Source organism: Pipra filicauda, unplaced genomic scaffold (genome assembly GCF_003945595.2).
Source record: "Pipra filicauda isolate LSUMZ 115617 unplaced genomic scaffold, ASM394559v2 scaffold4_size7858003_pilon, whole genome shotgun sequence".
NCBI classification, from domain to species: domain Eukaryota; kingdom Metazoa; phylum Chordata; class Aves; order Passeriformes; family Pipridae; genus Pipra; species Pipra filicauda.
The window spans coordinates 2,182,063-2,195,993 of record NW_024104643.1 but is presented as its reverse complement, the minus strand read 5'-3'; the positions used below and the strand labels follow the sequence as shown (position 1 = coordinate 2,195,993).

The 13,931-nt window shown below is 36.6% G+C and overlaps 1 protein-coding gene across 1 annotated transcript in view; it reads left to right on the top strand.

The window, feature by feature from the left end:
• Positions 1 to 13,931, top strand: part of NAV3 (neuron navigator 3) — a 534,722-nt gene that overhangs the window by 253,782 nt on the left and 267,009 nt on the right. The window lies entirely within an intron of this gene.

Sequence of the window (13,931 nt, the reverse complement as noted above, 5' to 3'; positions counted from 1 at the left end):
GTTTTTAATTATTTATCTTTTTGTGTGTTTGTAAATATATGCGTGAATGTGTGCATTTGTAATTTCTGTTTCCTTCAAAATATAACTTATTGGTAGATGCACTTTTGTAAAGATAGATGTAACATAAAATTTTATTTTCTCCAAAGGTACATAACATGGGAATTATCTCCAATATAAAAGTAGATGCAAAGACCACAAAACTTTGGAATGTAGGTCTTGCTTTCATTTTGTGTCAGACATTTTTTCATATTCACTTATATTAATTCTTTGGTAGATTCTTAAAACCAGATTCAGACTTTGTTTCAATGTATGCAATTCATACAGATTTCAGGGGGAAAAAATTATGGCTACATTAAAGCAATCTTATTCTGTACATATGCAAGCAATCTTACTGTTGAACTCTGAAGATGAGGCCTAATTTTACGAGGGAACTCTCATACATGAGGTGGATGTACGCATCTGCTTTTTTTTTTTCCAAATATCAAAAAGCATCTTGACTTTATGGATGCTAGAAATCTTACTGTAAACATTTATCTAAGAAATGGTAACCTTTGCCTCAAGATTTTTCAAAGCAAGTTATTTTCATCCTACAAGGATGCCATGTGTTAAAAAACAAAGCGCATACAGCTGTTTGGGGGACTGTATTGAGGAAGACATTTTGTGGCACTAGGAAACTTGGTTTTGGGGCTACTTTCAATTCACCTCAGTGCAAGAAGTAATGTAAGTATTTTGCTTTCCTACTGTGCTTTACAAACAATACATAAAATATCTGCATGTGAGTATGAAATACACACTTGTCCTCAGGTGCCTTCATGGAGATTGAAATGGCCCTGAAAAAGCCATGAACTTTGGGCATTAAATTATCATGTGTAGCTTATAAATAAGAAGGTACAGCTATAGTCTTTTAATGAATGCTTTCAGCAATTCTTTTTGCTGTTGAAGGAGAGTATGCATTGCGTCTTATGGTAACTTTGCAGCTGATACAATGTCTATGATGAAAGAGATGCAATCCCTTACACTTTAAATCTGGGTCTCTTAAACCATGTTGCTTGAAAGCTCTTTCTGTTGTCAGTATGTTTTTCCGGTTTAAGTAATGGTGAATTTAGTGGTCCAGCCAGATTAATATTTAAGCAGGCATTATTTTGCTCAATGATAGCAGTCTGTTTGCCAAGGTTTATGGACAAGTTATAAAGCTTTCAATTTAGGAATTTAGAACAAAAGCACTGGTAAGTCCTTAACTGTAATGGCCTCTGTGTCATTAGGCAGCTGAGTCATGGTTGGAGCTTAGAGACCTGTTTTACAAATCAGGGTAATTACTCATCAGTGACCCTTTGATAATGTGTTCTTCCTTGTTTTCACACGGCACTATTTTCCTTTAGTGATCTTACATCAAAGTCAGCATTGGGAATAAACTTCTCATATAAGTACAAGCTAAAGTAAAGGTGAGTGATATGTGTGTTACCCCTCAGAGTAGAATAAAATTTTGTTGCTGAAATTCTAGGTTTCATACTAGGTTAAAGTTGGAGCTGGATATAATTCCTTTCCTGTCTACCTCCAATTGTATAATTACATAAAGTCATGAGCATTCACAGAGTGTAATTGTTTCTTTTTCCTCCTCCCACTACCCCCATCTCCTGCATCTTAAAAAAACCTGTAAATTATCTCTCATCAAACTGCAAAAGCACAACTGTTTCCTCCTTTCAGAAAACATACAGTCAAACCTGCCAGATTTGATGGGATTACCAGGAAACAAGCCATCACAGTGGTCAACGTTTACTCAGCTAGTAACCCACTTAGTGCCATAAAGATAATGCTTTTCAGCCCCCAGTATTTCACAGGAAAACCCCAAAGATCTAGGCCAATAGCCTAAATTAGTTTTTCTGGTAAACTTCATAGAATGTAAGGGAATGTTTTCTTCTTCCTCACTGAGGAAAACCCATGATGGCAGGTGTGAATCCATAGCGTCTGTCACCTCTTCCTTCAACTGCACAGGGTAACCTCCTGTGACTCAGGCTCCTTTGGAGGCGATAGGTTTGTACTTTGCTACTAGGAATCAACCTTACAGCATTAATGGGGGGGAGCAAGGCAAACTCGTTATCAGATGGGAACTGAGTCCTTCCCTGTACAGCCACAGAATCACAGTGATTACACATCATATTTTTCACACCTTTTAATATGTATTTGGCTTGGGTCCAAGTAGAGCATTTGAAACAGTACTGTTAATACCCAGTATTTCCTGATGTTGCTGGGTTAACGGGCCTTTGTGCATTGGTGTCTCAATCTGCACTAAGAGTACTTGGCTCTTCAAATGTTGGGAGGGAGAGAGGATATCACTGAGAAACCTTCATTCCTCCAGCAGTATGCACCTACCCTCAACTCACCTGGGGGCAGATTTAATCCAGCTCAAAGCATACAGAAACTGGAGCCAGACAAATCAAAGCAGTCCAGTATCAGCCTGGGTTTCTTTTTAACACATTTTCATTTGTTGCAGCTTTCATTTTTTTTTTATTTTTGCTTCCACTATAACTGACATCTGCTTTTTAGATTTTTTTTTCCATGAGATCTCATCAAGTTGTTGAATGCTCAACACTTGCTTCCTTTTAGCCTTCTAAATTCAACATTTGTTTTTGTCAGAGGGAAAATGGTGCTTTCAATCACAGATATTTCAGCTTCCATTGATGAAAGGAGAGTTTATGGTTTACAGTTTACAGGGAGATGTGCTATCTTTTATTATAGCAGCTGATACAGCTGAAGGAAGAGACAAGTTTTTGAGCACACAGCCCTAGCCAAGGACAAGCTTATGATAAAAACTTCTACTTGCTGCTTGATCCATATTAAATAAAATGTGGATGAGTAAAAGCTAGGAAAATCCCTTAGCAACAACAGCTGCTCAGTGCTTTGCAGTAGTTCAATACGGAAATGTTATTCAGCCCAAACTCCCCACTTCTAACAGATGACATGAGAAGTGGTAATCTTGCTGTGTTCACTTGGAAAGCAATTTCCTTCCACTTTCTTCTACACTTAAAGTGTCCCACTAAACCTCTAGTTACAAACATTACAATGTTTTAGTGATATGTGATTTAATTTAGATATTGGAGAAAGTATGTATATAAAGATGTGCAAACTCCATGTTTATGGTGGCCATCTTTGAGATTTAGGGAAACTAGCCTCCTCAGGCAAGTATCTGCCATGCGTGAACAGATTGGTCTTGTTATATCAGTTAATAAAACGACAACTGAGTCGTGGGATGGAAGTCAGCCCTGTGGCAGCTCTAGCAATGCTAGAAACACCTCAAAATCTCTTTAAAGCAGAAATAGCCCTTCCCTGAATCAATCCATTTCTCTATGTTCAAAGCTGGAGATGGATATTATTCCTTTCCTATCTACCTCCAAGACAATGAGTAACCAACTCCAGGTATTTTCCCCACTGTTCAGAGGGCTAAGAACAGAAAATACAGAGGGGAGAAACTCCTGTCTTTATTTTCATTCTATGCTACTTTGGGAAAATAATTCGAGAGCTGGGGGCTACCTGTGTTACATCAACTGCCTTTTACTATTAGAAAACAGAGACTGTATTTGAGGTCTGCACAGTCAAGGCCATTTCTGCCTGAGAAATACGCTGCATACACACCTAGCTCTCAATCTCTCTCCTTTATATTTATTTGCTGATTGGCTTTATAGTTGGTTTCTTTTTAAAACTGAGGTTACCTGTCACATTAGATGATGGGACTACTTTGTGATATCTGGATTTCTGAGTCTCCAATAATTGTAGCTGAAGTATGGTCTGTCTTGTAGGGAAAAATTCAGTGTTACCTTAAAATTTTTGATGATAGAGAGATCACCACAACTGTTGACTGTTACACATGTATTGGACAATTGTTCTGACAAGTAATATTTATATATTTTCTAGTTTTAATTTGGGGGCCCCAGCTTTCAGCTCTCCTACACATTCTTTCTGTTTTGTAGTCAGCTGTCTACAGAAAGAGCTTGTGTGGTATTTGCAGTAACCCACTTATCTGAGTTATGCTGTGTTAAGTCTGGCCTCAGGAAAAGGATTTTCCTCCTCTGTGTGGATTAATTTGATTACAGCATTCATATAATAGGTCGAGACCCCTCTTCCTTTTTTCATGTTAAAAACCCAAAATAAATCAATTTACTCAAAGTATTTATTACTTTAGGAGTGATAAAAATCATGACATCAGGAAAAGAAGAAGTAGTTTGCTTAAGTTACTTATATGTTGGAAATAACACTTACAGTGATCTGGAGTGTAACACTGGGGAAAACTGGCCTATTTTTGAGATCTGGTTTGCTTTGATCTCTTATTTCCTGGGGATTTTCCACAGCTCCTATGTCATAAAAGCTGCTTTGCCTGTTTGACCTTAGTAGAAGTCATATAGCAGGCTGTTTCCTTGTGTTTGCATAGCCTGAAGTTTCTCTTCTTTTCCTACACTTTCTGTTATGTAATCCTTAACTACTTTTATTCCTAAATAAAAATTTTCCAAGTATCCATTCTATCTCCTTCAAAGGAATAAGAGCTGCTGTGTCTTCATTCTTCTTCGGTAGAATGGCAATGTGAGCTCTGTGCACTGCCAGTGGACTAAGGTTTTGGCGAGAAGGTGATATTAGGTGAAATTCTGGCCTTCTTAAACCTAGCTGGAACATATGCAAGAACCAAATCCATGGCATTTGTGTTGGACTAAGTCCTCAAATTTTAAACAATACATCTCAGACTATGCTGTTTCAGACAGCTAATTGCTTTGCTTCTCTGAATCTTGCTAAAGATAATGTGTATGCCCTTTTTATCTTTTATGATGGCATACAATGATTCTGTTGTCTTGACATGACTTTTCTATTATTTCTTCCTCTGTGTATTTTAACAGCTTCTAGTATTTGCTCCATGTCCAAACAAGAAGAAAAGAGATTCTTACAGCTTCTTTTTCCCTTCCTGTATAAATAACACAAATACAGAAGATAAAAATCTCAATAATCCAGAAGCAGGTGACCCCACATTACTCTAGTGTTAATCATCATTCTGAATGTATACCACTGTTAGCAACACACTTAACACATATTAAAAAAAAAAAAAAGAAAAAAAAGAGAGAGAGAGAGATTTGGACATACATATGCTTTTGGAAAAACACAGACATTGTGGATGAGATACTCAAGGAGGTAATTTTGTATTCTGGTAGAAACTCTTGAAATGAAATGCAGCAGTTTTTACCCCGATGCTACCTTGTTTATAGACACAAAACATTCCTTTGGAAAAATGTGCTGGGGTAGTCCAGAAGCATGTCTCCTGTGAGTGACTTCTGTGCACATGCTTTATCAAAGCTTTAAGGAACCAAGTTATTCCTTTGCTCAGGTAGCTCAGTGCTATGTTGATATGATGGCTGTGTGGGAATGTGAAGTTTAAAGAAAGGATGACATTTCTTTTTCCCTCCTTTTTCATGCCTGAATTTTTGCTTTCCAGAGACTCTGTTACATTCTTTTGCTTATGAAATAAACTAAATCCAAATCAAACACAGTTTCTTTGCTCCAAGTTATTTTCTTTTATTTTCTTTCCTTTTTTTTTTTCTTTTTCTTCCCCCCTTTTTGGACTGTGTTGCCCAAATTGAGTTAAAATGTTCAGTCCCATTTTATAGCAAACCCACAGTTTTGTAGCTTTTTCCATGGTGAATTACAGATCAGTTTTGCTTTCAAGGATGACAGACATGGACTTGGTTAGATTGTTGTATCTGTCTTAACTTGGGTTCGTTATATTCCACTCTAGGAGAAAAAATGACTTGCCAAATATTTTTATTGGCTTGTCACCTTTACTGTTATAAAAACATTAAATTGAGAATCTATTAAAACCAGATTTTAAAATGCCTGAAAATCTTAAGTATGTCTTGCAGCTATGTGTATCGAGTCGTTTGTCTGAATTTTCATTAAGTTTTTGTAATTTTCAAAATCAACCTGCCTAATTTAAGAGTTCCTTAGATACAACAAATGCTGTCTTTCGCTGTTTCATGAGGGAATGGATAATCAATCTGAAATCTGTGAAAAGTTTCAGTTAAATTTTCTCTCTGAAATGTCAGGGGAAGACATGGTAGGAAGAACTGCACTTTCAACAACATGATCAGCAGTGCTACATGGAAGGGAGTGCAGTATGTCTGGCAGAAATGTTCCAGGAGGCACTAGCTCAGACTTTCAGAATGAAAAAAAGATTTTAGGGACTAACAAAATCTGATCCATTTGAACTGAAATAAAAGGAGAATGAAAAGCAAAATTACATGGCATCTTTGTATTTTGGGTGGCATATGGGCCTGGATACTTCCTGAAGTTGTGGTGGACTTGTCCCCATTTATATTAATTTGCCAAAACATTAGAGACTCATACAGTTTATTAATACTGAGGCTTTGTATCATAGATGTGAATTTTGATTTGCAACTGTCTCCTGAGGAGCAATTTGTGATGAAGGTTATGATTAAATGGTAGCAGAGGTGTTAGTAGTGATTTTTCCTTCCTTCCTGCTGCAGGGCTTTGCTACATGTATTTGCTATATTTTTTGCATGGGCAAAATCAAGATTAAATTGCCCAAGAATTAAATAAGAGGAAAACCAAAACTGAGTAAATGTTAGAGAAAATTTTTTGGAAGTTAGAAATAAAACCAATTAACATACATCTACATTCATATTTCCAATCCCTTGCTGAAATATAGATTAAAGAAACACAATCAGATTCTTGCCTGTAAGCCAAGTTCACTTAATTTGGTATTGATGGGAACCCAGGCACAACCAAAAGACCAGTAGACCTGACTGCCATAAACCAATGGTTCCATCTGTCCTCAGGTTTGCCAAGAGCTGCAGCATATGAGGACCAGCCCTGCCTTGTGAAAACAGTGATAGATCTATTTGAGCTACAAAGGCATGCAAATGTTTGACAGTATTAAGGTGCCAGGGCTACAGATAAAGTAGTTCTATTTCTTTAGTTAATTTTTAAAGTATTAAGCAAGGCTCTGAACTCTGAAGGATTTTTAAATAATCAGCAATTTACATGCACTGTTTTTTGATAACCATGGAACTTTACTTATTTATTGAAGAGATACTACATCACTATATAAAATTAATGTAATTGAATCTCAAAATAGTAGTCTCATCAAAATTTTTTTTTCTTTGACGTGATCCGGTAGGAGGAATTCAGAAGGATTTTTAAGTTCCCTCAAAAAGATTTAGTTGCACAGTTTCTACTAATTATTTTATTTTGCTAAAATTTCCAATTAAATTGTAAAAGAGTTAAATGTACAAATAAATTTTTACAGAATCAAGGACTTTTTTTTTAATGCATGCATTTTTAAAAGCGTTATTTGTTTTTGGACCATCTTTTGCTTTATTTTATTAAAAAAATTGTTTGCTTTCCCTGTATATTGGTTAATTATCTGTTGAAGGAAAGACCATAGTAACATTGTATGAAAAGGAAAGTAGTTAATAATAATGGATTTTTTTTCTCCATTCTGGTCTGAAATCCTATGGAAAAATTGCAGTGTGAGGTGTGATAAAATCAGTACCCAAGGATTTAGACTTTTCAAAAACATGATCAGTGACAGAATAAAATTTTACTAAATTTATTGAGGTGTTGCCCACATGAAAGATTTTAGGGCAGCTTCCCAAGTTGCAGGAGCAACCACCTTAATACTTCCTGATGCTAAAGGCCACTCCCATACACATCCTCCCTTATCATCCAAACCTCTTAGAGCCAAAATACGTGCTGTTACCAAAACACCATGATCCAGGAAAAGCTTTCCCAATTCTTTGAAGGTAAGGGACTGGAAAAGGTTGCTTAACAAATCTATATAATCCCCTATGTGGGCAATGATGAAGAAATGCACAGGCAGTGGACAGGTGTATGTGGCCCATATAGTTAATCCCCCTCTGTGCATGGGGTCACAGATTATTCTGAGTTGGAAGGGACCCACAAGGATCATCAAGTCCAACTGTTAATTAACAGTGAATGGCCCTTATGGGGATTGAACCTGCAACTTTGGTGTCATTAGCACCATGTTCTAGCCAACTGAGCTAACCATGACTGGATACCCTCTGGAGAGCACTTAGCCACATTTCTAGGATTTTGTGAAGGTAAACAGAGTAGTATATAATTGGAATTTATATTCCTTATATTATTACTTTCAGAAGGTCTGAAACAGTACTTGGGTTAAGTGGGAAATTTCCCTAAGGCCCTGAGAATAAACCCAGTTTGACATGTAAATCAATAAGCATTTCAGTCAAGGCTATACACAGCCCTGTGGTCCTTAAATACATGGAGTCACAGGAAGTAGAACTGCCCTTCTAGTTAGAGAAGGTAATTTCAATCTTTTTTTTTTTAGACAAAAATGCATATAATTTATAAGCAGGTTTTGCCACCAGTCATGTCAGGCCAGATAAGGTCATATGATTTCCAGTCATAGCATAACAAATATTCCAGACAGCTCTCTCTTGCTTCTGAGCTGATATACTTGCAGCTCTTGTCTCCCGAAGGCAGAAAATTTATCAAAGAGAGGAAATTAAGAGTGAGTTTGTGCCTTTGAGCCAAAATATATGTAAGCATCATCCATAAGCAATAACAATGAAGGAAAAATATGCAGTAAGAGACTTTGTAGTATCATTCTATGTTCCTGAATAGGCAATGGTTTTTAAGGAGTGTGATGTAGGTAGAAAGAATTAAATGGACAAAGCACAGCCACAAGTGGAAAAACAGTTATTTGGTTGACTATTTTTTTATTACTTTTTTCCAGCTAAATACATGAAAGCTATTCTCCAAAAAGTTTCTGTTTTTTATATATATATATACATATATATACCTTTTGAAGTGCTTTAATAAAGTTTGCTTATAATCTGAAGTCCTTCAGACATGTAAATTATAAAAAACGTTGATATCATTCTGCTGTAATATTCTGGAGCTGAAGTACCCTAAGAAATCCTAAAGGTTTGACAGATTGTTTAAGTGCAAAGAGCTGTTGTTGCTAAGTTTGCCCAAGTACAGATATTCCATTTGCTACCTTATTAATTCTTGAAATTCTGAGAAAGAATCTTGGTTGTTCATACCTTGTTACAATGTGGCAGGCAGTAATAGGTCAAAAGACATTAAGTGCTGGATTGGAAGCACTTTGGGAACAGTTTTCCTTATGAATGAAGAAAAGAGCTGGAGACAATTACCTGATATTCAATCCTTATATGGGTATCTTGTGTTTCACATAAAATTGTTAATCGTCAGTGAATGTTGGGAAGTTGTTTGCAAGGCCATGACTTTGAACTGCATCGGGACCAATTTTTTACTTGCCAAGAACTGTGTTCGAATTTGTGGGTATGTACAAAAGTTGTTGAGACTTGAGAGTGATTTTACGCTCCCTGAGATTTTTTTTCCTCCACAGGAAATTTGCAATGGTGCAATTCTCTTATCCCACTACAGTTTTAGCTAGTGGTATTCACTACTTGAATGATCCCATATGTATGGTGAAGAATAAAATAATAACATTGTCTTTTTGTTGCTGTTTGTGCTTAAGTGAAACAGGTGTTGTTGTGCTACCTGATGCATAACTGTAGTTCTCAGGTTATCACAGAGGTTGCAACAAAACCAGAGCTGTGTTTGGTGCTAGTCTTTAATGTGTGTATAGTGTTCTGATTCTTAGTTTCATAATGAGGATACGTGGAAGTGTGCAGAGGTATCATATGCTAAGAACTGTCCAGAAAACTTGGGGACCACCAATTTAGAGATGTACAATATGAACTATTGACCTAAAGAGCTTGCAGTCCAAGTGGATGCAAGTGATCTCCTATATGTGTCAAATGTGACCATTTAGTCCCATCTCAACTGGCTTGGGATCAAACATAATCTCAGTCCATACATATGGGACCACTGCACAGTCCCAGTCTTAGAACACATCTTAATGACTGGTTGTATAGGAAACTGTAACACAAAACAACACATCTTAATGACTGGTTGTATAGGAAACTGTAACACAAAACTCATGTTATTGAGTTTGAGATTGACTTTAGATTGACTCAGAATATACTGATGATTTTTATTTTATTTTTATCTTTATTTTTGTCAATGCAAGCAAATGCAAATGATGGAGGAAAAACCACAAATTAAAAAAACAAACAAACATAGTTTCATCTTTTATGAATCCACAGTCCCAGGAGTACAAAATATAATACTATTAGGTTCTCCAAACTGTGACGTTGGGACTTTTTTCAGAGAGAATGCAGGGCTTGGGGTGTTTGTCCTTGTTCTGGCTTATCCAAATTTAATTCTATCTCCTATAAGGCATGATCTGAAGTTATATTTTCCATTCATCACAAAAAATTGTTGGCTATTCTGAAGTTAGATTGGGCAAATGATCCTACCCTTAGCAAGGAAAAAAAAAAGTCCTTGGGAAAAATGCTTGGATTTGTTTAAAAATGGATCTGTGCAATTAATAAACACGACTGGCACTGCCAAGGAGCAGAAGGCCGTGACGTGGAACTGAGAGTGATGTTGGGGGCAGGAGGACAATGGTGTGAGTAGGCTAACTCAGCAATTCAGTGAGTATGCCTCATTTTTTGTAACTTTTGTAACTTGGGACTGTAACCTTGTCATACCAATCCAGTCATACCTACGGGAGACTCACAGTATGATCAGTGGAAGAAAATAGGCAGAAGGTTGATTAGTCTCATCCTCAAACAGCCTCTAGTTTCTGTCTGAACTTGATTACCGCTGGGGCTGGCTTGCTCAGACTTAGGTCTATGAAGATGCATGAGATAAATCTCTGCATGTGTGTATCCCAGGACAGGCAAAACCTCTTCTGTCCCTTTAATCCTCTTACTCCCTGGTGTGATTCCTTTCTTTCAGTATAGACCAAGTCTGAACTAGGACTTCTGCTGCTCTTCTCAAAGGCTCCCTTTCCACATTCAGTTGTCTCCTCTGTCCTACTGTCTACCTACCTAAAGTTAAATAGCTATTCCATGGGTTAACTTTGGTAAAACAGTTGAAGAAGTAGGCTTCAAATTGCAGCCTTAATGGGTTTTCAATGTTTTTTTTTCCACTAAGATGTCAAGCATCTTTTGCAGGAAGGGCAGCTGTCTGGGAAGTAATTTGATAGGTTTGGGCAAGTTTAGACATGTGTTCTAACATAATACACAATGTAGCTCATAATTTCATAGAGACATGTTCCTCTCTGTAACAGATACAACAGACAGATGGGGGAGCACAAGTTTCAAGAGAGACAATTATGATTCATTTGCGAAACAGGCGTGTTGCACAACAGCTGCTTGCCAATAACAGCTATTCTTCTTTTGCTCTACAGCTGTGCAAATCTATTTTAAAAAAATTAAATTATTTTAGAGGGACAAAAATATTTTATTTGATCTAGTGTGTTTTAAGTGCTTTTTTTACAGCTTGAAATAAAACATCTGGAATATTTTGAAATGAAACACTTTCAAAAGTAAGAGTTAAATATTTGGAAGAAATGTGGCAAAGATATGTTTTTCAGTACCTTTTTGGATGTAATTAATCACTGAAATTTATCACTATTTGATTTAAAATGTAATTTAAACAGGTCAGTTTGAAAGAAGAATTTTGAAAGAGAAGACAGTAGTAGGACAAGAAGTAGGACTATTTTTAAAGTAAAGAAGGAATAATTTGCTCTTAATAGTTTTCAGGCTGAAACATAGATTTTAAATATATATATATATAATATATTTTATCTAGTTTTGTTGAAACATTTCTTTTGTTGCATCTGTCTCCTCATATTTTTAGAAATTCTCTTTGTCAAGTCCCACTCCAGATTTAAATCTATGATGGTGGTATGGCTTCAAAGTTGGAGTAATTATCTAAATCAATTTCTTAATGAAATCACCATTGCATGAAATGTAACAACCTGTGCTGTTATTTACTAAACCTGTTGTTTACTAAGTGCTCAATATGTATTGTATTGCCCAGTGGATTACAACCAAACATATATTCTGCTGTTGTACTTGTAAGTGGAAAGTTTATTCCTTCTGTGACAACTTTCCCACTTTCTTAGAGAACCAACTATATACATCAGAGTTGTAGCTTTTAATTGTTTCAGAAGCTTCCTGGAAATGTGGGGTGATTTCATATTTCATGTGGTTCTCTTTGCTGTTTTTATGCTTCAAAGAATGCTGAACAAATTAGCAAAAACCTCAGAGCCAGCTACTGTCTTATATCTGCACAACTCCCACCAGCTTCAACCTGCAAGCTCTGCTCAATGGCTTGAAATGGATATGACTTTATAGTCTGCATCTGATATTGAACTCCCGATGGCAATGAGAAATGAGTAAGTGCTAGAGGATCAAATCCTTAGGAAGTACATTATCCTAGTGTATAACTGAAAGCTATTTGTATGCCTTAGCTTATTTCACTACAATTTAACTCATGTGTTTTAATCTATACCTCATCGTCTTTGACTTAATGTGAGAAAGAAAACTAAAAATAACTCATTCACAGCAATTTATGTATACATCTAACAAACTCTATAGACACAGATTGTTTCAAAACAGGTTGAACTGCAAGCAGAAAAAGTGTCTGGTGACTCTCAGTTCTCCTCTTTAAGAGCTACTTATTAAAAGAACTTGGATTTAGTATAGAATATTTAAAGTAAAAAAATGACGGCAAGTAAGGAATTTTTTAAAAAGGAAAAGAAAACCAAGTATTAATTTCAATCTGGACCCATAATAGTTATAGGATATATAATTAAGGGCTCTAGAAGGATTAGAAGGCAGCTTAAGTCACAGAATTTTTAACTGAAATGCAGCCATGGACTGTGCATAATAATATGAATTTTTTCCTATATTGATCAGCTGAAGGACAGCAGAATGGGTAACAATGGAATTATTGTAGAACCCAGGTCATGACTTATAAACACCCCTTTCTGTAAGCATAAGGATACAGCAGTGCTATTTTTGTGTTCATCATCATCATCATGGCTAGGCTTCGCAAACGAAGATTTGGGAAGGGCTCTACCCACGTCTGTTGCAAGTGCGTTGGTGGCTAAAATGGCCAATACGAGATAGACGTGTCCGGTTGCAAAAGGCACAGCAGAAAGACTCCTTAGGTGGTATATTCTGCAAGGCACGATTCTTTCTGCACTGTCTTTTCTCCTCAAGAGTGATCCTGCGTGCGTTCTCAAAAGCATCAGCAGCGTTATAGATGGTGTGTCTCCAGACCTCCTGGTTGGAGGCCAGAGTAGACCAGTTATGTTGATCAATATGGCCAAGGCTGAGATGTTGTTTCAGGGAGTCCTTGTATTTTTTCTTTGGGGCTCCTCTCTTGCAACAACCGCTGGCAAGTTCACCAATTTTTGTGTTCAGTACATTGGTATATGAATAAAATGAGCCTGAGAATAATGAATGGCCAGGCTTTCATAACATTTTTGACATAGATGGATGGATGAATGGATAGATGGGTAATACCATCTTACTTTTTCTACAAGTAGATACTTCTGAGTATCTACTGTGTTCCATGTGAATACTACTGGTTGTAAGATCATAATCACTCCAAATATTTTTCTTAGCATCACAGTTGTGCTGACTTGCCAGTCTCAAAGTTCACATCTCTTCTAACAGACTGGCATATCAGGCAATGTTGAGGTATCACCAACAAAATCCAGATGATATCTCTCACCCAGAATATCCCTAAGGGAGGACAGACTCTTTTTTGTTCTCTGTAAAGCTCTTGAGGTCCTGGTCTGTGGGTATGATTCTTATCTAGAACAACATAAAAAAAGAGGACTGAGGTTTGCTACTGTTTTCCATTGCTATTGTAGCACTGTCTCATCTGTATAAAATTAATAGCTATAAGAAGGTTTTCTAATAGACTTCAAAAAGACTCTGGGAGCCCTGCCTCTAGGGTCAAAACTCTGGGGCATGGGACTTGGATTTTGGAAGGCATTTGGG